Source organism: Oreochromis aureus, linkage group 9 (genome assembly GCF_013358895.1).
Source record: "Oreochromis aureus strain Israel breed Guangdong linkage group 9, ZZ_aureus, whole genome shotgun sequence".
In the NCBI taxonomy this organism is placed as follows: Eukaryota; Metazoa; Chordata; class Actinopteri; order Cichliformes; family Cichlidae; genus Oreochromis; species Oreochromis aureus.
The window spans coordinates 19,426,761-19,450,887 of record NC_052950.1 but is presented as its reverse complement, the minus strand read 5'-3'; the positions used below and the strand labels follow the sequence as shown (position 1 = coordinate 19,450,887).

General features: G+C 41.0%; 1 long non-coding RNA gene across 1 annotated transcript in view; it reads left to right on the top strand.

Moving 5' to 3' along the window:
* LOC120441914 overlaps positions 1-23,913 on the top strand; it is a 71,565-nt gene extending 47,652 nt beyond the window's left edge. Inside the window, exons 2-4 of the long non-coding RNA XR_005614375.1 lie at positions 21,824-21,970; positions 23,104-23,303; positions 23,764-23,913. This is a non-coding gene — a long non-coding RNA (uncharacterized LOC120441914). The remainder of the gene's footprint in view (positions 1-21,823; positions 21,971-23,103; positions 23,304-23,763) is intronic.
* Positions 23,914-24,127: the final 214 nt, after the last annotated feature.

Here is a 24,127-nt window from a genome sequence, read left to right as displayed (position 1 = left end):
GAGCATGTACATGTGCATGCCATTTATCACCCAAAGACTGTTCGTTTCAGCACAATGCTAGTGGGCCATATAGTGCTTTATAGGTAGAACCATAGAGGGTTTGTTTTGTTTATACGCTCCATCCTTTAAACTTTTCATGCCGTCACAAGAAGGCAGGAGTAGAGAGTCTTTTATTCTCAACGGTGTCTCCTCTAATGCGTGGCCAATCACATTATTAATCTCCATGGCTCCAGTCAAAAGGCTAATATATGTGACCTGGTCTGCATCCATTCCCGTCTGTGCTAGCTCCGCCTCCTCCCAGTTGTTCCTTTAACCACTTCTCTTCTTCCAATGGCCCCAACCACCAAAGTCCTAATGGCGTCCTTGACAAGTGATCTATCAGTTGGCAATTACAACATCTGTCACCATGACAAAGCTGCCCCTCAAAGATGGCTCCGGCACTCTCTTTTGGGGTAACTCTTCCTCCCCTGTGATTATGTCTAGGTCATGTTTGTGTGTGCCTTGGAGTTGGGGTGGGGGTGGAGGGTTAGCCACTTTGTTCAGTAAAAAGGGGCCGCCCCACAACACAGACAGACATGTTGACAGCAAACACAAACATAGCAAAACAAATGGTTCACGCCTACCTCTTTAGATTTCCATTCAAATGCACTCCACAACTCTGTGGAAGTGCTCTATCTTCTATAGAGGGAAGAACCTACCAGCTGCCATCGTCTCTCCTCACTATAAAGAGGACCTTTCACTTGGGAACAATGAGAGGGCTTCTCTTTTCTCTTGGCCCAGAGTCTCTGCTGCACCATGTTTAATTTCAGTTACCATAGATCAATGCTGAACACCACTCCAGAAGAGATGGGGCTATCTGAATCAGCCAACAAGACTTTTGTTAGCATGCGCAAACATGCATTCAAACAGTGACTGAGCAATAACCTACAACTGTCATTGTAACAGTCAGAATTTAACCAGCAGACATGTCATTCTGAACGCCTACGCACCTTCTCAGAAAGCACCCTAATCTGTAAAGGTGTGTTTTGAAGGGAATAAATCCTGTTTCAGGTGGATACATTTGCAGATGATGCCTTTCATGCTGTCTTTTCTGTGGCTCAGTGGGAGGAAGGTGTGGGACTTTGCCTTGCTTTTCTTTCACCCCTTTAAGTGGAGCACCGGATAGATGGCATGACATCACGGGCCAAACTGGCAGCACAATACAAAGGTCATGCAGCCCATTGATCTAGGGGGCCCCTGATAGAAACCCCCTGTATTATGGGTCTGCGCACGCGGGGTCTTACACACACTGAGCCATAGAAACGGACCACAAATGGAGCCTTGTTGTCTCCCCATTCAGGGCCTGCAATCAGCGGATTTACACTTTGATGTGGAGCTGAGGAATAAAGCCCTTTCGAGCACTGACCTTTATCGACTGACGGATTAAAATCCATAGCCCCCTCTCTCTAGCTTTCTCTCACCCTCGCTCTCTCTGTATTTCTCTCTCACTCTCCAAACTACATCTAACTTACAGTCCAGATAGCTTTCCGCTGAAGGCGAGCATTTCTAAAGCCATTCCTTTTCTTACCCTTTATTCTTTCATGCTCACCCCGACTTTTGTACCTGGCTGCTAAGACTGAACTATTTATGTATTTATTTTTTATTATTTTTGCAGGAATTTACTCACTAAGACAACTGCTTAACTGTATTCATTCAGGATAAATAAAGAATTACCCAGCTGGCGTCTGAAGTGTTTCATCACATGGAGCAAGTTTAAACATAAATAAGAATGCTTTATTTCTAGAAATGTATATTTTCACCATGTGATGCTAGGAACAGCTTTGGATCAGCTTGCCTTATGTCGTGGTCACTGTCACAGCTTTCTCTCCTTGCCAAACTGTACCATTCAGATATACAGTAGCAAGCCTTAGGGCTTTATGTGTGCAGCAGTTCCTTTCATTGTGCATCAAACCCAACCACACAGATTCCATTTTATGTTTTCTAATGCCTGGATTCCCATCTATTGTTTTTAAAACCATCCCTAATGCCCTCTTGGACAGTTCTCTGTCTGCTGTTCTCCCAGAGGTGCCAGCTTGAACCAAATTAACAGAAACAGACTCTATCACCTCTCCGTCCACAATCAGGCCAACTGGATTTGATAGCCCCATTTTGCTTTGTCAGAAACATGCCAAAGCCTGCTGTAATCCGCTAAAGAACACTTAACAACCAACTAATGTCACGGTAGACCAGCAGTCTGTACGCTGTGACGCACTTTAAAAATCTCGCAGCCATATCCACTTAATTCAGCTAGTGCTTTAGAAAGACCCACCTGAGAATTGTGGGACTGCCTGCCGAGAGTCAACCATCAGCATTAGAGAGCATTACTACTGTGCAATGAAAAAAAAAAAAAAAACACTCAGGCTATTTCCCACTAGAAAATGCTAGCCTACAAGCCTTTCCCAGAGCTCTTCTAAGTGCAATGAGAATTTGAGTCTCGGTTTCATGCCGGCGTTACAGGCCCACAACACCAATTTGACTGCAGATATGGGAGTTGTATTCAGGCAATTACTGTTCTGTTAGTGTGAGGCTTTGTTAAAGAGTCATTAATTTGTTAGCTAAACAATAATGGTTCAAGTGCTCAAACTGTGAGTTTAAAAGGTTCAAAGCAGCACAGATCATGAAACTATCCTTTGTTTTCAGTTTGCAATGTGTAGGGTCTCGGAGCAAAACAATTACATCACACTACAACAAGGCCCTGAGTGTACAACAATGACAAGAGAATTGTGCCTTCAGGCAGAAAACACTTTACACACTGGAGATGGAGAATGGACGGAGGGGGAGGATTTTCTGGTTGATGAGCATAAGGTACACGGTTCATTCAGACAAATGGGGAGAAACAACAAGGTACACTGAGAGAAAGCTGAAAAAAGAATAACACACACACACATATACAGCTCCATGAAATATTAATGGGATATGTTTACTGACAAGCTACAATAACCAGCAGCTCTCCCTCTTTAGGGACTTCAGGGAGAGGGAGTTTGTGCTTGACTGACAGCCACTATATACATGAGGTACATGTGCATGACCTGCGAGCACAAACACAGAAGCACACTCATATGTGTACTTGTGACTGGAAATTATGACTGGGCAGGAACAAGGAAACCCCATTTCATACCTACTTTCATACCTACAGCAGATACTGAGAGCAACCTGTGCATGCACTGCAGTGACAACATCTTCATAATTTAAAGCAAGACCTCTAGTGACTCAGTTAATAACACGGCGGGATTATGTAAGCATAAGATAAGTCTCCTGTACATGCTGCAAACCCCCCCAGTCTCTTAGCCCTCTCCCCGGTTTCTTCCTTGGCGCTGCTCCCGAAATCTTGCTCCGTCCCAGAAATTCCAAACTTTGCTTACCTAATTTTTGCAGCATATTTCTTTGCCACAGGAGGTGGTTATGACAAATTAGAAGTCTACAAATGTTCTGATGGTGTAAAGGCTCCAGCTGTCACCAGGGAGATGGTGATCAGGTTTCCAAGCTGCATGGTCTCTTGGCGCCACAAAGAGTTCCATATGGTCATCCAAATGCTCCACCTAAATCTGCTCCCAATCTCCACCCTGGAGCTGAGCACTTCTACTGAATTAGTCACAAGGGCTTCTGAGCATATGAGGTACAAGACAACAAAAAGCATATGCCCTTCATGAAAAAAAATGAGAAAGTGGTGAATGAAAAAAATAATTTATATATAGTTGTAGGTATATTTTGGATGTACTCATAATACCTATAATATTGCCTGTTGTTAATAAGAAAAAAGTAGCATGTTCGCAACCCAGTTGGGTTTGTGTCACCAGTGACAGTTAATGGATAACCATGAATGCTGAGCAGGCTATGACATCAGTTAATAACATTTGCAGCCTCCTAAAAATCAGTCAAAACAACCACATTAGTTGTGCATTTTTATGCGTATGCAGCACATTGCGAGATTAATTTTAAACAGCCCATAGCAGAAAAAAACGACTTGTTGTGTCATGTTCTTTGCAAAGCCTGTCATCCCGCTTCAACAGAACATCTCCCCATAACCTCATGCTCCTGTCACTGCTGAACAGTGAAGAGCAGGGGATTGGTGATCTATAATTAACCAGTGAGTTGGTGTTGATGTCATTGACACAGCGTGGAGGTAGAAGGTGGCAGTGCCAAGGCACCTGTTGTTGTCGAGCGTGGCATCTGATATCATTACCTACCCAGCCGGAGTGCCAATGTCCCCGCTGGGCCGCGAACTGTCCGAGCTACCACCAACAATCACCTTTCACACACACTCACGTATACATATATATACACACACAAAAACACACATATCATCGACTGTCATCGTGTCCTCCTTTGCATAACCAACTCTGACGGTCCTAACACCTAGAGGGCAGAGATCCACAGAGAGTTTCAATTACTGTTAATGATATTTTGATGGTAGCCGGTTAACTTATGCAACCATCAGTATACAGCTGTACAAATATTTGATAGTGAAACATTCAAAATCTACAATATGTGGATATGTGGGTATAAAGCCGTAAAGGTTTAAAGGCACAGTCCAATATTTTGGTAATGCTTGTGATCAGGCAGAAAACAGTCCAAGGGAAATCTAAGTAAGCAAGTAACTAAGCAAAGTAACTAAAGTTTATTTATATGGAGTTTTTCAAAGACATAAAAAGTCACAAAGCACTTTACGACAAATAAAACACAGTTTGTGAACTAAAATCAAAAGAGCAGCCCTTCAAACAACTTCAGTTAAGAAGTAGATCAGAGCTCAAACTACTTTAATATTTTGAGATAGTCCTCTAATTACTAGAACATCTACTTCTTCATGATAGAGTAGAGAATGTAAACCTAACAACTAATAACCATCAATGTGTATTAAGGTTTCCTTATGTACCTCTATGTTACCCCACAATATGAATATAAATCATTTTTGACCATGTTTTTAAAATTTCTAGTCATGTTAAGGGATAGTCAGTTTATTGCAAGCAGGATTTTAAAGATGTGGCCAAATCTTTGGTTCCCTTCTGCTTTTTTTCCTCATATGAGTTGAAACTGTCACAGTTAACTGGCATTTATCATTTTCTCTTCCATATTTAACTGAAACGGCATTGCTGTTAAGATTTTTAAAAGCACAAAGGGAAATGCAATGTACAAAAACTCTATAACCGTAATCCTGATATTTAATAACAGGCCCCTCTCTACAACCACCTTTGAATTTGTAGTTTTGTTCTCCTTCGACAAGCTGCTTCAAGTTTTAGTTCTTTCCATTAATATTCAATTGGATTAAGATCAGAAAGAGCTGATGTTTTGTTTCTTCTCCACTGTTTATGCATGATTCGGATCATTATGCTCTTGAAGTGGCTGTGACCTGTGACTGAGATGGAGCTCCCTGACAATGCCAGTGTAGTCAGGGCACTATGGTTTGCTCCAGAATGCCTTAATTAGCTTTTGATTTCATTGGACCCCAAACAGAGTCAAAGCAGCCTGTGCCAGATGCAGCAAGCAGCGCCATGACACCAAGCCTCCTCCGTGCTTCACAGTGGGCATGGTGTTAATTTCTTTGAAAGCTTCTTTTTTTGTTTTGTTTTTTTGTTTCATGAGCACAGAGCTTATGTGACTTCTCAAAAAGCTCTAATTAACGTCATCTGTCCAACAAATATCATCCCATAAGCACTGGTTCTCATCAGCATTCACGTTAGCAAATCACAGTTCTTCCTCTTTTATTTCCTTTTACAAAAGTTGGGTCTTCCAAGGAGCTGACTTTCATTCGGAAAGCAACAAATGGTGCAACTGGATACTGTCAATTTGTCAGCTTGTATCTATTTTGAAGTTTTCTTGGTTCTTTTCCCACCATTCAGATGTTCCTCTCTAATAATATTACCAGCTGTGGTCACAGGAACACCAAGCTCCTTCGAGATGGTCTTGTAGTCTTAACCTTGAACATAATTTGTAATTATTTTCTTACTTATCTCCTCAGACAATCGTATTCTTTCACTCTCCCACATTCAGTGTGGTGCACACAGTGATGCCAAAGCACCATGGGTACTTTTATCCATTTAAATAAGATAATGACTAATATATTTGATAGAAGCCTCCTGCGGTACTAATTGAAGACAATAGTCTGCTTGAAATGTCACTACAATCCATATTTATCGCTCCTTCTGAGGGGTATCAATAATTTAATCCAAGCTATTTTACAATATTTTAGTAAAAGAAGCATGTCTTTGTCTCTTTTCACAACTTATTTTTTATTGCTATATTTCAGTCCATAGACATGCAGGTATTCACACACTACACTGCTGCACAAAGAGGTATGAAAAATGAATAGAACATTTACAGTGAGACAATGTGACCGTTCCGGCTTAATGCCACATATTAGTGTAGCAGCTTTCCCAAGCAGATCAGAATGCATAAGCCCTGGGCACTGACAGGGATTTCACAGCCCAAACTGATTTTCAGGCTGGCAGGATTCACACACAGAGACGCGCACACACAGAGACGCGCACACACATGCACACACACACGCCCTCAAGTCCATATCAAAAAACACAGACAAATATATATCATGACATGGTGCCGGGGTGAAAATTTGTTTATGTTTTTCTATTTTTTGAAGTTATGCCAGTATATCACATAATCGGTCACACACAATTGTGCAATTATTTCTTTACCTCTTATCATATTTAGATGTAGACAGTTGTGCGATTTGCAGTGTGTCAGCAACTAAGAATCATTTCTCAATAACTTTATACTTTCACTCTTTAATGAATCATTACTGCAGATGCATGCATCAATAAATTAACAGACATATTTACAGAAGACTTTGATGGCATGTTTTTTTTTTCTAATTGCAATAACCTAAACCCCTGGGCAAGCAAATCCCATATTGTATTTTTTTTTCTTTTTTTTTTTAATGAATCGGTAGCTCCCCAGATAGGCAATAAAGACACAGCAGTGCTCTACATTATTGATTCAGTTTCATAACAACATGGAATGTCTTTATTCACTGCAGTTGGTTGAAAAGAAATCACACGTGCGCTTTTTTTTTTTTTAAATCATTGCGCCAATTAGTGAAGTTGAGGCCTTTTGCTTTAATAACTCCTGTAAGATTTGATTTATAATAAAAACTGCATTATGCTCACCATGGTGTTGCTGTATTACAAATTTAAAGTCATTTACTATATAACCAAACATTCAGGAAATATATTACGTATGTCAGTTATGTACACAGGCATACTTGCACAGAATTGTAAGTGTATAAAGCCAGGGAAACACACAAAGAAAGACATAACTACAACAAACTTCTATGTTTAATCATTAATGGTTTGACAATAACCATGATCACCACAGGAGGGGCATTGGTTTTCTGTCTGGATTCCGTCTGCATAAACAAAGTCTTCACAGCTGTCTGTCCAACACATTGTCAAAAGTAGTTCTCATGAAATCTAGTGAACAAAATAGTTTTTTTTTCTTCTTTTTTTATATACTGGATCAAAACTAAATAAAAGAAAAAAAGACAAATATTTTTTACAAGATTCCATATAAGTAACACTAATCCTTTTTAGTGTCTCTCTTGGCCATTATCTGGTGCAGCACTATGTGCTGTGGTGCGGTGTTTCCTCAGGGAGCTGGTAGCCTTTTCATTAATGTCCCTCAGAGTTAAAGCCCAATGTCCTCTGGGAGTGCATGTCATTGGCTGACAAGGTTGAGGGATTTGAGTGAATTTTCCTTCAATAATGGAAATATCCCAAGCCCTTGAGACAGACAGACAGGAGACTGGCAGGAAATATCTCAATCTGCATTGACCCTTTGCTGGCACTCTCACATACTCTTAGTGAGAAGAACATGCGCACGTACGTCCAACGCGTGCATACCTGCACACACAGTAGACTACATCTGGATTGTGTTGCAGTGACCGTAGGCCCCTGAGTGTGCAGCCTCAGTGGCAGTGCGTGGGTGAAAGCCAGGGTCCACTGCACCATGGTGGGGGCTCTCCATCACTCTGCCTCCTGGCTTGACAGGCCCTGGCTCTGGGGCCCATCAAGGTCTTGCTGAGTGCACTCAAACTGTGCACTGCTGAGGAAGGGATTCTGTATCCTTATAATGGATTACTCACCCACATCACCTGTCTGAGTGGATTCTGTTGACCGACAGACACACGCTGCATGCAGACATGTAATCATGCACTATAACCTCTAAGGAAAGTTGGAAGATTGATATTGTAGAAAAAAAAAACCTTTATCAAATCAACCATAAAGTGCAATATGAGCAGCATCATTGGCTTTTTGTGTGTAAATAATGAAAAACAGACATTTCGCTCTTTGTCACAAAGAAACACTAAAGATTAGATTTGCTTTTCTTCGTATGGGATAGCTTGTAAAGTGAAGTTCTTTCCTATCTAAAAAGGTCACATGCCTTCACTATTTCCTCTTAATTCGGACAGAGAAAGGCTGCTGGTGTCGTGCTGCTGGACACCTGCAGACCCCAGTCAAGGCTGTGCTCCTAATCAGCCTAATACATATGTGTCACATCCAACGACCCATTGGCTCTGTTCATAATAAAGGTCACTCTGTGAGAGATACTCTGTCCCCCAAGGTCCTTCTTAATGGGGAGCCACCGTTGCTTTTATTACCAAGTTCACGCTACTGACTTGAATATTATGGCAAGAATGTAAACTCACTGCAAACAAATCTTAGCAATTTAAAATGATGTAATGATCTGTACCGTTCTAAATATAGACTAAGACCATCAATTGATTGATCCTACTCTATCACATGTGTTTAGAAAGCCTGATTTTAATATACTTGTATGTACTTTAGTCGTAAAAAAATGCCATCACATCACTGAAGTGCAGATTTGATTGGGTGACACACTTCTTCGTTACAAGAGATCTTTGGGAAACTACCCTGCAGATCCTGAAGTTGGTTCGGAAAAGTCCCACAGATAAGTAGCAGTCACCTGACTCTTTCCACTCTCGCTGTCCAGAAACAACATTGCAATGGTTTTCACCTTTTTGTGAAGAGGAATCAAGTGTTTTTGTGGGGTGTTGCTCAGTTGTGTTTTACTGTGCCCCTGTGACGCAGAGGAATAAGTTTCATATTAAACAATACAGATAACCAGCAGAATCAACTAACTGATGCTTTTCTTAAATCAACAGAATCATTTCTTAAATACACCAGAAGGGTAAACATTATTTTCCAACAACACATCCTGAATTTAGACATATCTATACGTATTTCCTTATCTCTTTCCCCAAAGTAATAATTACAAAAATAAATATCCTACTTTATCTCAGCATGAAATCAAGACATGTTTAGAAAGTTTACACCAATTCAGCACTGATCGCAACACCTCCTACTTCCTCTGAGAAAAATAAATTGTGTTGTTTGCAGTGTCGATTATGAATTCATAATATAACACATGCATAGAGGTTAAACAGTCAACAATTGCGAGTGTTGCTTATAATGGGGGGGAAAGCATATCATAGTGTTCTTTGCAGGTTTTCATTTTTGTTTCTGTTTTACCTCGATACATCAGTCACAGGAAAAGCCTATTAGCACAAGGTTAAGAACAATGTATCCCTTTCCCCCCCAGACAGATACTGTACATCATTTTTAGTAAAAGCTGAAAAGCTATTGCTGGTAAATAATGGTTATAGAGGTCAGGTATCGATCTGCTGCTGAAGGGGACCTTAGGGGCATGTTACCAAGGGCTATCGTTGCTTGTCAATGATCCCTTTATGGCCTTGAACTCGACAGGTCTGCTACCATAAATCAAGGTTAAACTAGCCCTCTAATAGCAAATCAATGATGGTCAATAGATATTATCATGTGATTATAATTCAGTCAAGTAAACTATTAGTCAAAACTATAATAGCCTTTATAGTCTGTCTCCAGTGCTCCCAGTACAGAGGAGAAAGCTGCAGATTCTCTGTAAAGGTTCTACGTTGATGCAGACTGTTTTCTGAGTTCACTGTTCTGCCTCGAAGTCACGCTATTGCAAAATGGCAAGGTCCTCCATTAGTTTAACAGAGGATGTTGCTGAGATTTGAGAAAACAATGTAGAAGTTATATTGAGATAACCTTTACACAAGAGCAGATATTTCACCTGCATTAAGATTACCCCGAGTGTAACCTACTTGTTATTTAGCTCTAAGCCTCCTCTATCAATGTGCTTCTAGCTACTTGAAAGCAGCATCAGTCAAAAGTGTCTACTATGCAACTAAATGGAGCGCAGGGACATATCTATCTAACTATAACCTTTGCAGCACTGATATTTATGATAAAGACCATTAGGTATTTGTGAGATGCTTGCACAGGGGCTTTAAGGCTAACAACGATCGTGAAATAAGGCACTATCCGGGGGTACATCGGGTGCCGTGTCATCTGTCTAGGGTTTCATGGAAATGTCACTGCTTAGAAATTTTTTGAGAGGTAATGATACAAACGTTGCGTCTAAAGCTTCTGCCGTAAAACCATGAAAGACAGTAGGAAAAATGCATTGTTATCTTTGATTCCCCCCCACCCCCCTACCCTATTTTTTCCCTTTTATTTATTGTCTCGTTCTCGTTTGCCCCATAGACTCTACTCGTCACAGGCAGTATCACAGCCACAGGCTGGACAACTCTGTATTCACTTTGCTGTCTTAAGGAAGAGTCTATACTCTGAGTAGCTGACTACAGAAGCGAGAGGCAAGGGAGAGGCTGGCATGCCCCAGTTTGAGCACTTGAATTAGAAAATATACTGCAGTGACAGCAGTGTGAGGATACTGATCTGACTTTCAATTCAGTCTTTAAAACTTTGAATCTAATGTATTCTTTGCTAAGGTGCATTTCACAATAGATTCTAATAGATGCAAATCAGATGATAGCATTTATACTAATTAAAACATGTACAAACACATAATTGCTCTTATTCATGCAGATTTCATTCAGTAGGCAAAATGCACCTCATCAAGCATACCTCTGTTTAGTGTCTTAGGTTGTGCATCTCAATGCTAATATGCAAAAATGTAAACTACAAACCAAATAGTGCTCTATCAATTGCATCAACACAGCAGCGGGAAGCCCCGTTTCTTCTTTTGCATATTCATAGGACAACTGCATTCACGTCAACGTGATTGTACTTTGATTCCACATGATAAAAGCCTATCTCATTTCATTCTTGCACCTTTCTAGTCCAAAACTAGACACTCTGATTTGGTAAAATGTAATTCTAATTTATCATTTTTCTGCCCAAGGCAAAACTCTCTCAAGCCTGAGGCTGTTTGAAAAGCAGTCGGACACAAAGACAGACCCTGGGAACTTTGCCCATGCAGTCAATCAGTCCGACACCCCAGAGTGCCCAGACCCGAACAGCTTGTTTTTTGTCCACGGATATCAAACAACTTCTCCTCTCCCGTTAGATAATAAAAACATGTAAATAGGACTGAGGTGTTTCTGTCTTTTTTGCTCAAGATGGTTGGTGGATGCACTGTGTTTCTGTGGTCAGGGGCTGGGCAGCAGAGCAGACATCAAAGGCCGGTGGAGGTTTGTGACGGTGAATGCAGCTGGTGTCTGAGTCTCTTTGCTGGACAGAGCTACAGGCAGGGCCTCAGCTGCCCCACAATAAAGACACACAGGGGAAGGCAGTGCCTTCAAAGACTAGACAAATACACACGCTCGGTTATATGCAGTCAAATACACACACTTATGAACGCAAACCACACGAACACAAAACAATGTCCCCTGAAAATTATTTTCACAAACCAAAACATCACGCAGTTTCTGCAGGCAGATCATGAAATCACGCTGGTTTTATGCTTTTTCTTCATCTTTCTTTTGCCTAATTTCTGTGTGTTTCCTGGATTTTTTTTTTTTTAAGTAACACTGAACTAACTAATTGCTAACGGTTTCTGTGTAAATATTTTATTTACAGTAGCAGGTTTCAAAGAGGCGACTCAAAATGTGGGCCGTCAAAGGAACGCAAGGGTCCCAGGGAGATTTGAGATGGCCACAAGCCACATGCCAAACAGCTAATTTAATTGCTGGGACATTATTCGGTAACAGAGTCTTTATTCACAAATCATTACATTTACTGAATTCTGTCTCATAACTAGAAAAAGAAATGAATTAATCAATAAACATACGGTGTAAAACCATACCATAAAACAAACATAAATATTATTGTGACTCTGGACTAATGTGGATCTGTTTAGGACGAAAATGAACAACAATGGTAGGTTATGAACGACTACATTTGTGGCTATTAAATAGTATAATGGGATCGTTTTTCATCCAGAGGGAGAAGAGAGAAAAAAAACAATCTGAAGGACAAAGAGGGAAATCCTGATGGCATGCTGTGGACAGCTTTACATCTTATGTGGTCCTGACTTCACAGTGGGAATCTGTGTCAGTGCTGTTGACAGTTTTTCCCTTGTGTCCACTCAAGAAACTATCTCAATGGTTCTGGATGTGATAAAACAACGGCACTGTCCACTTTCAGTTATCTTACTGAAAGTGAATTTTCAGCAAAAACAAATGATTTTTTTTACATTGCAGGAATAAATTTGGTTATTTCGTTGTAAAATATCCCAATATTTCCTTTTAAATATCAGTATGTCTGTTCATGCTCATTTTTAAAAAGATGACATCAGAAGATAGTGGTCTCAGTTCCAGATTTTGCCTGTAGAGGGCATGCCTAAACAGCAATCTGGTCAAGCTCAGTGGGGAGTCCACAGACATACAATATCCCCAATAGGAGAAAAGCACAGACTGACTTTTATCTGTGTGTAAAGGGAAGATATGGTTTTGTTACCCAGATGAGAGCGAAAGTATTATTCCAGCGCTGATTAACTTAGATTTAACAGCACAATCATTTTGCATTGACTTTGGAAACCGCATTTGATTTAAAACAATGAAATACTGCCTCAGATCTCTGTAGGCACCTTTTGCAGAATAACCCAGCATACCTGCATTTTATTAAGATTATTTAAACTTAACACTGAACATCTCACTTTGTTGAAATACCACCCTCACTCAGAGGCAATTTAAACAAACGACTCATTAAAATAACATCTTCTTTTCTCTCTAAACGGGTTAGAGGTCCTGAATAAAACATGACTTATCTATTGCGATCACGTTAGTCAAGCCATTATTCATTTAACCATTTATTTATTACTCCATTCATCTACATAAATATTTAACTATGTCTTGGCATCTTTATGGACTGCTTGCTCTGCTGCTCAATTACAAGGAGCAGTGTCCTACCATGGCCATATGCCTTCTATCTGGCGACACTATATCTCCACAATTTATGGATGCCAAGTCAGAGTAATATCATTCTGTTGGGTTTTATGTATATGTATTCAAGTATTAATCTGGGCCTAATGACTGGTAACAATATGTTCTAGCCTGTGTGCCCAATAGGATTACAACTGTATATATATATAATATAACTTGGCATACAATGAAGTGATTTTTTTTTTTATTGTGTAGTTTAAATGGGTGCCGATATGGGGTCCTCGTGAGAAGTGTGGAGACTGTGAGGGAATATGGCCACCGAGTAGCTTAAGTTGAATAGATGTATGGTTTATTACTCACCCCCCATATATTCACACCATATATTATAAGCTCTTACAAGTTTCCACTTCCCCTCCTACAACAAAAGCTCCTGCTTGTTTGGTGAGGGGAGCATGGAAGCATGTGGTACCAAGAGGAAGCGAGGAACCGTAAACACCCACCATGGGTCCTCCTTCAAAGTGATGAACAGCAACAAAAGCAGCACTGGTTGTCTGCTGAGAGACAAAAAGAGCATTTGACCACCTGGGTGTGCATCATTTTCTCATCTCATTTCTCAAGCATGACTATCAAGAGATGTTCGCTTCAACTTTATACGTGGCAACGTCAACCCAAGTCTCCAAGTCGTATGGAGCATCCTGTATTCTCTTGGAGACTTGGGCTGACGATGCGCCGCCTGTTCTTATGGCGAGATAACTCACTGGCATTCTGGGTAACACACCTTTACATGTTACTTTAATTGTTAGGTCACTACTAAGCACAGCCACTGTTTATCAATTGAGATGCACATTTGAAAACTGAAGGGAGAAGGTGAAAGGACTTTTTGAGATGTTGTTCGCACAACTGCTTGTAATCAGCAGCGGATTGACTACTTTACCACATAGCACACCTTTCAAATGTGATATAAATTATCACACCTAAATATAAAGTCATAACTCCAGAAGAAAAACGTCACTTGTGACACTTCATGCCCCAGCCTCATGGTTCCATAAGAGGGAGGGGAAAAAAAGGAGCAAATCACCTCTAGATGCCTTTTAGAGTTTGTGTTGCTGATTTAAATTGGGGGGACTCTACAAATCAACGGCAAATCAAACATCCAGCCCACATAAACCCACCCCCATATCCCCAAAAAGGTCTCTTTGTCAATTACAATCAGAGGCACTTGCTGTTGTCTCTCCCTTTCTTTCTCCCTTTCCTTTTTTAATGCACCTCCTAAAATCACAGAATAGTGCATACCACTGGATCCTCAATAGAAATCCATGCATCACGAACAGTTTAATAACTACTTTTTCTTTTACTTTTTAAAATTTTGACTTTGTGTCTGCATATACATTTACTAGACCTATTTGCCTCCTTTGTGAGCACAGAGATATTTGGTAATATTTAGCTTTCCCAAGCTAAAAAAGGCCCTTTTTAGAGACAATTCAGCAATCACATGCTATAAGATACATTTGCATATCTTCTCTCATAGTTTCTTATAGAATATGCAGACCTGAATTCATGTGGCTAAATAGTATGCATGTTTTCTCTGTCTTTTTGTCAGTTACCAGACATTTCTGTCAATAGAACGTATTTTCTCCTGACTATTGGATAGAAATCCATGAGAGAAAAATCCACAGTCTCATTGCAGCTACAGAGCGTGGCATTGCAATATGCAAGAGACATACTTATCTTTTTTTCTATTTGTAAACACATCCCATGTCTGTCTGGTGAAGTTAGTGACCAGTGGCATCCCGCTAGCTCAGCTTGGCCTGCGAAGTCGGTCTGGCGCATGGGTGACATATCTGGCATGCCACTCTTGGCTCTTTTTTACACCACAGAGTGCGTGTGACTGGCAGGACATGTTTCCCATGTCTGCAGGCCCTGAAACAGCCATCATTCTGAGAGGATGTTTTCAATCTCCAGCCCCATACCCCTTGCCGTTCAGAGAGAAGGTCAAGTTTGGCCCATCACTCACTGACCAAAGGGCGGGGCCTATCAGTTGGTGGCCATCAACGCCTGTTAAGATGTTCACTGGTCCCTATTGTCAGTGTTTTACTTTTTTTTTTTTTGTATTATAGCTACAAGTAAAAATAAAGTGCAGATGTGTGAAAAAAGAAATTGGATCCTTAATTAACCAAAAAGAAAACTTGCACCTTGTTAGCTTTAGGAACATCTAGGAAAAAGACATAAAAATAACCAAGAAGTTTAACTTCCTCAATAAAGTTTAAACTTTGTGTTTATAATAAAACCCCTAATGATGAACTTCAATAGTAAAAGATGACTTGACTATTGCACTTTGATGCAGTGCTGTATAAATATACCCACATTTGACCTCACATGAAGAATGCTTCACACATATGGGTCATATGTTCATGCGCTGACACATTCTGCCGCATGTCACATGAGTTCAAAGAAGGAAACCCATGAGGTTGTCATTTGTGTGTTTACCCAAGTTTGGGTCAGTATTTTCAGCTGCATATACACCTGCCCCTTTTCACCATGGACACACACACACACACACACACACACACACACACACACACACACACACACACACACACATCATTTACACCCAAAGCTATACCTATACTGGCGCACACTTTCCCTGGTGTTGTTTTAGCAGGGGGTTAGCAGAAATGGTCTGGAACAGGCCTGTTTTTTAGTGCGGGTCAAACTTTGGCCAGGCCTAATGGCACCAGCCATACGATCCCTCCCGAGGTGCCTCTGGTTTGGGACCCGTTTGAACCTCCACCTGCTGAGAGAACTTCACTTCAGATACATTGTTCAGGACTCTCTGAACACTGTGGAGGGGAGTCAGGACATTATGTTAAAGTCAACACCACAGGATCAGTCCACTCTTTGTACTGGGCTTTGAGGGTGACCTCCATTCTTGGACCATGTAGACTACAGCTGAAGTGCGGTAGCTCATGTGGTTACACATGAACCAAGGAAAATGGGTTTTCAGTCTTTTAAAGTCGCTGTTATAGACCAGTACATTTTATGATGTGAGGCAAAAGAAATTTTGTTCAGACATAAGATCTATGATCCCCTTCTAACAGACAGCACATAAATAAATACATAAAAAATACACAATATTTTCTGTCTTTTTTAAAAGCCTTTTTTATGAGTTACAAGATGTTTGGACTAAACCTTCACATTCATTCTGGTCCATTTTGAAACCTCCCCCTATGAAATGAAAGTTCTGAGGGTGGAAGCTCTTCTCTTTATAGATTCATAGCCATCTCTTTAATACCTCCATCTGTAAAAGGGATGGTATAATGACTATACTTTTAGCATGGTTTGCTAGTTTTCTGAATTTTATTCTACTAAAGAAAATTCCAAAAGAATATGGAGCCTGCAATATATGTACAGTATGTGCTTATACATGTTTTTACTGTGTATTTTGTCTAGTTGTTGTTTTAGGAGCTTCTTTTAAATCCGTCACAGCTGAAATTTCAGGATCACAATAATTTGACTATTAGCTAAATCATCTAGGTTAGCGGTCCCCAACCTTTTTTGCCTCACGGACCGGTTTATGCCCGACAATATTTTCACGGACCGGCCTTTAAGGTGTCGCGGATAAATCCAACAAAATAAAACTAGTACCGGTACCGAAAAAAGAAGATTTATTCATAACACACGTGAAAAAACCCAGGAAAACCGAGTTAACGATAAAAACGATAACAAAATAACGCTGAAAACCGATAAAAACCCTGAAAACCATACATTTCACACCTGAGCCTCAACTCTCGCGGCCCGGTACCAAACGAGGGTTGGGGACCGCTGATCTAGGTAAACTTATATGTTGACTTAGGTAATTCTGTATCTTAGTCTTGGGATAACAGTGCAATACTGTTTTTCCATTAAGCTGTTTCCCCCACCTCTACAAAAGTCATGCAGCACTGTGCATTGTCTACTGTATATATAAAACTGCTACTCCTGGCTGCATGTTCATGTTTCCTGTGTTGTTTTTCTGCCTGTGCGCTCTACTTGTCGGAAGAGGCAGGATGAGAAGTCATCCATCTCCAGCTAACAGCCACCAGTCTGGCCCCATGCTGGAGCCCCTGAGAGAGGAAGCGATCGCTCACAGCACAGGAGCACATTCCCCCTCAACACAGGGGGGACATGGCCATTTAACCCATCAAGGCCCAGTCTACTTTTCTTTTTCTTTTTGCGACTACACACAACTGTGTATGTGTGTATGTTTTGGACACCACACCTGCCAGTAAGTAGTTAAATAGCATTCCAGGCGTCAGACCACATATACAGTCACACACTACATCCTTCACATCCCACCCGTACCCCCTATCCCTCTTGAGCCGCCATATGTAATTCCTAGAGCACCCACCCCACCCCCACATCACTCTGTCCTACTGGCATGACTACAGCATACCTGGACACACAGAGTCTTGCGGTGTAACCAGCCTGAGGAATTGACACTCCAAGTGTTTCTCCACACTTTTTCTAATGGCATTGTGAGCCCCCCGCCACTGCTGGGATGGAAGGTGTTTAGCACCTCACTGTTTTTACTTTGACAGAGGAGGGACACTAGAACTCCCCTGGTTATAGAGGCCTAGACCAGTTCCACTGTTATCATTTCCACTGTGGGCACGCTTCCTCCCATTGAATCACAGGTATTTAGGTGGGTGGCAGCATAGCTTGGCTAGCTGTGCTAGCGCTACCATCCCTGGCTTGGTTCAAGGTTTCAGAAAGGTACAAATGCTCCTGACAAGGTAAGCTTAGGTGACACGAAGGTGAAAAGCTCAATCTGTATATGGGCAAATGTCTCAGACAGACAATTGTGTGATAGAGACATAATGGTTGACCATGCACCATTACAGAAATAGAAGTGTCCATGAAGAATGAGACGAAAATGAAGGGAACACTGGAAATGAGAGAGCTGTTGCGTGGTGAATACATACGCACTGAAGCCATCGAGTGAGAAGGAGACGAGAACTGAACGGGTAGTTAGGTCAAGAAATGAAAGAAAATGGAGTCATAGAGGTTAGGCAGAATGACTTTTAAACAATAAAATTGACGACCCTTGTCTTTAGAGGCAAAGTGTGGACGTTGTGAGCCATGACCAAAAAGCTATTGTTGACTACTGTCAACCGTGTGCGTTGTCGTTGACCCCTGTGGCTAGAAATGGAAAAAGAGGTTGAAAAGAGGAAGCAAATATGAATTACAGAAGAACATGTGGTGGTATGACAATGGAAGGAAAAGAAATGAGTCTTTACACATTCTGAGTCAATTCTCTAAATGGTAGCACAGTAGTAAGTATCCTCAGGTAATATATTTATTCATAAAGGAAGTGCAACAACAGTTTTGTTTTTTTTCTCATGAGCTGTGCTATTGAAGAAAGAACAGCATTCTGGGAGAAGACAGGCTGCAAAGGTCATAATTATTTGCTGTCATGCTGCTCCTCACTTAACAGATGGAGACAACCTGAGTCAACATTTTCAATTAAAAAAGAGAATGCAAACAAACAGAGGGGAAGAAAAAACACACGCTCACATATGCACACAAAGACGTACACACAACCTGGGAACACGGAAATGACCTTGAGGAAATGATACCTCATTAAAAGTGATGCTCCAAGCCTGCAAACAGGCTAATTAGACAATTCCTGCTCACACTATAGCACCGGTACACATGGCAGGGGGTGCAAGAGATGTTATCGTGTTTGCGTGTCTGTTAAATGTTGTAAAAAACTTGTTTTAGATTCTAGTGCAAATATCTGAAGTCAATTAGGCCTGTTAAACACGGTGGCAAACTGTTATAGAGATGCATGGAATTAACATGCTACCACATGCACACGGACATATGGATGCACTATGTTTTGGATATGGTTGGATGATGACCTCTCTCATTGAAGGAGAAGCAACTGTAACTCCATATGCTGGAACAAGTAAATTAAGTTTGTGTTTGTTGTGTTTCCACGCCTTTTCAATCTCATAATGTTTATGGTTTGACATGTTCAGATGTAGGGCTTTCAATGCAACAGACACAAGATGAGTTTAAATAGTTAAAGTCAGTTCAAATGAAAATAAAAAAGTTCTTTCATTATTTACATTTTAAAAATACCATCTGGTTGTCAAATCGTTTAAAAAATGACTGTGTTAGTGAAATGATCCTGAATGAATCTGATTATTTTGTTGATTAGTTATTTTAAGTGAGCATACCAGCTTTTATCTTGCTAGCTAATTAAGTTAACTTTAGTTGAGTTGGTTTAAAATAATGTTTCTGAGCTTAATTTTTCCTGCTAGCTTACTATACTGCAGTGTGTATACAGTGGGTGTAATCTGTTTCATTCCAATGTAATGCATTACTGTAATCACATTACATTTTTTTGCGTTTTCTCCCTGCACTTGCATTGTAATCAGCTGATTTCAGTTAGTGTGCAGGGAATAGGAGAATAGTGGAGTGATCTACTACTTTTGAAGAATGGAGATATGAGCATAACATTTATTTTTACTGCATGACTGAGCAAGAGAGCAAAGGTAACGTGCTAACTGCGTCTAGGACAGAAACACCTGCTAACACAGCATCAGCTCTTTGCAAGCGTCTGCACAGACAGCACGGTAACACAAAGTTAGCAAAGGAGAGCGTTTCAGTGACTGCATGCTGACTCCAGCCCAGCGGCCAGAGCCTCTTCTTCCAAAGGTATCAAAGGCAGTGATGAGCAGTCAGGCTTTGTATCACTGTAGCCTGCATATCTACCTGCATATGTGTCTCCTTTAGAATCTGTGGCAATCACTTTGAAATCTCTCGTTAGAATAGGTATTAGTGATAAAGGGTTTATAAACAATAAAATCATTCACAAATTAAATGGACCACTATTTGTATAGCTCCTTTCTACTCAGTAGAGCACTCAAAGAACTTTCTTACTACAAGTCTCCGTCTTCCAAACATGCACGATCCTACAGCACTTTTATCTATACCTAAAAACTTTCTTAAACTTACACACGCATGCATACATACACACACACACACTCGTTTTCATATCTTAGTGAGGACATCTCATTGACATAATGGTTTCCCTAGCCGCTTACCCTAATCCTAACCATCTAAAATGAATGCCTAATCCTAACCCTCAGCCTGAACCTAATCATAACCATAAACTAAAACTACATTTTGAGTCTCAAAAACACCTTCAAACTCATGGGGACGGGCATTTTGTCCCCATAAGTGACTGTTGGTCCCCACAACTATAGTAGCATGCCAATTTTCTGTCCTCACAAAGATTTCTAAACATGTATACACACACACACACACACACACACACACACACACACACACACACACACACACACACACACACACACACACACACAGTCCAATGGATGAATCAGGGGCAACTCTGAGTTCAGTACCTTGCCCAAGGACACTTTGCATGCAGACTGAAGGAGTCAGGGATCGATCCAGTGACCTTCCCTCTGATATAGAGCTAAGCCGCAACTGCATAAGCAGTTAGTTGGATATGTAGTTATGATACAGAACTTTTAAAAGGGGTTTAAATGTTAAGCTTGACAGTTTATACTGGCCTGATTTTAAACTAACAGTCTATATTGGTTTAGCTTTACTCAGTTAAACTGATTTAAAGATAGTATCTAACTATCTAACTGTGCTTGATCCATGGCTCATGGGTATGAGCCATGGATCATACCCATCTCAGTGCTCTGGGTACACTGAACCCTTTAACAGTCAAGAAATACTGCAAGGAAGTAATAGCACTGTCAGTAATAGCAACTTTTCTGAGTGACAGCAGCATCCTGGTAAACATAATATCAAGCTGACAGCCCCAGAGAACTTAGCCAAAATGTGACAGCCATCACAGACCCGCATCCACACATGAAAAGGGCTTTGTGTTGAGAAGCCCCACTACTGAGACAGAAGAGGACATGTTGTTCTCGGCTAGAAACAGACATTCAGAGACTGGAAAAGAGAGAGAGAGGGAAGGGGGTATATGTTTGTGTGCGTGCGTGCGTGTGTGTGTGTGTGTGTCTATGTCTTTACCACGATAGGACAAGGAGTGCTGATTTAGACATAGCCAACCCAAACACAGATGCCCCAGTCCTTCCTTCCTGTGGGTAACAGAAGGAGACACAATGTGTTCAAGAGGCCAGGGCTGACAAAGGGATTAATCCGATGACAACAAATGCTGAAATTTCTGGCATAAATCGCAGCAGAAAAACACATATCATATGGTCACAACAGAACTGACACAGACAAACATGCATCGAGCGCCAGAAACTTCCAAAAAAATGAAAAGAATGAAAAACCTCCAAATAATAGCTCACATCTCTAGATGGATATGAGTGTCACATATTTTAGCACCAACATAACCTTCAAAAGAACTATTTCTGCACTGTGAGCGAATCTGTAGTAGTGATTTTTCTTTTTTCTTTTTGACATATAGTATCTCCCACTGGTATTCTGTCAGTCTTGCTATTATCTCTTACTTTCTTGCCAGTGTTGGTTCTCACGGCTTTCTATCTTTTCCTGTGACTGTCTTTTCTCTCACACCCGGTCTGAATGTTGTTTCAGGGGCTTATATGAACCTGTGAACATCTGCCCGCGATACAGTGGGAGGAGCGGACCGGAGAGACTGAGATGAGGTTGAGTTCATGTGAACCACCCATGGCGCCGGACTGTTACGGCCATCAGTAAATCTACCATCTCACTGCTATCAAGGTTCACTCTCTGCCTCTGTCTGTTGGTGTGTGTGCGTGTGTGTCCATGTTTTTTCTCTATGTGTTTCACGTCTGTTTGTCTGTCTGTCTGTCTGTATGTGTGTGTTCTTCTCAAATAACATAATCCCATAAGAGGAGAAAGAGACATTTTTTGAGGATAAGGGCAGAAAAGAGAGGAAAAAATGATGGCAGTGAAAAGAGAAAAGGCAATGAAAGGAGAGGGGGGGGAGGCAGAGCAGAGCAGGAGAAAAGCATTAGTAGTTCCAGCCAGCTGCCAAATGATGCCCTTGATTGCCTCTCTTCTTGTGCAGAAACAGAAGGTGTGAGGGGTGATTAGGCCTGGGCCCGATCCCTGATGAACAGATGTTAATAACAAAGCCCATGTTCATTGTGGTTAATAGCCAAGTGCGCCAGGGCTGGCTGCTGAGGCTAGGGGAAAATCTGCCTCCATAGCTCTTCCTCTCCTCTCCCTTCATGGGAGAGAGATAGGCTCCCTCTACTAATGTTTTGGCTGTACACTAACGTAATGAGCATGGTATTTGCAAGAAAAGGTAATGATAATCAGTCAAGGGGGCAGAAAAAAAACAGCAAATGATGGTGCGTCGCATTCAGGAGATAGAGGAGCTCAGGGTTTATGCTGTTAACTTTTAGTTGATGATAGCCTTTTGATGATATCAGAGATAAAGGCATGTTAATAAAGCAAGGCTGTATGGCTGAAATCATTGTTGCCTCATTTTTGATCCTATTAGACTGTTGTCTTCAGGCTGGAATGACAACAGCTATAATGCAGCGAGAAATTGTCATGATTCAGTTTCATCAAAGCCCAAATCAGTCAAATCTAAAGAACACAGAGCATGTCAAGCTAAATCATCAAGCCAAGAAGGGTTAAGGCATACGTTATGCCATCCTTGTTTATGAAAGACAACAGCGAAGGCAGCTTCCAGTACAACACCACTTCCTTCCTTCTAAAGATTACATAGTTTACTTATAAAACATTCAAATGCATTGAATTATTGAAGTGAAGCAGATGTCGTAAATTGAATACTTTTGCTCTGGTTGTATTGGTGAGGAAAAACTTGCTATTCGTCCTAAGTATGCATCTGCACCAATTCTCTTTTCTCTGTGTGTACACAGCATGGAGGGAGACTCATCTCGCACTCAAATATCTCCGTGGGGAATGGAAAGATGGCAGAGATGCATGCCGAGGCCACTCCTTTTATCCGGGCCATAGAAAGAGAAACATAGGCTTGGCTGACAAGGAAAATGCAACATTTTCCACACCGTGACACCTCACATCTTCAAATTGATGCCTTGTCTAAAATAGACAGAAGGAGGTAATGAATGTGCTTCTGTGGCACAAAGACAAGCCATCAGGGCATTGTGGGGTTTCAGCTCTGAAGCATACCAACTGGTTTGCTTTTTCTTTCTTGTTTTTTTTAAAGCACGGAGAGCCAGATGTTTATATTTTTCAAATTAAGAGAGGTTGGAGAAAATTTGTGTCCATCTACTGTTGCGATTGTTGCGGGGATAATAGTTTGCACAAGAGCAGGCATTTCTAAAACCGCTCTTTATGCTATTTTAGTCAATCAAACCACATTAAAATTAAATTCAATGACACTGCTTGAGTTTCTCAGTGTGTACATCAGAAACTTGGATAAAAGAATATAATGATTGTCATTTTCTAGTAGTTGCAGTCACACTGCCGTCTCCGCATAGCAGCTGAATCATTTGTGCTTTGTGTGAAATCCTTCACTGGTAGGACACCATGTAACTGTATGTGTGGCTTACAAACAGACTCATTGGAGGTCATGGGAGGGCTGAGCTGACAATCAAGCGACCGGCTGTCACTCATAGCCCCATCACAGCTCCATCACCAGCCGCGCAGCGTCGAATCTTGTGACGACCACATGACTACAATGGCACATTTCTGTTCTTTTTTTGACAGGTATGTATCAGCTTGATGGATTGACATCAACGAAAATCTTTCATCAAGACCCAAATATTCTTTGTAATGAGCCTCATTGTGAAACATGAAGGCAGGCAGATGCTCTCTTATGGGTTCAAGTGCCATCAAGGAAGCCATTGTCTTCTTAAAGCCACACACTGTATGTATTTATATCAGTGGTTTTCAGCCTTCTTTGTCTCATATGTCCCTACA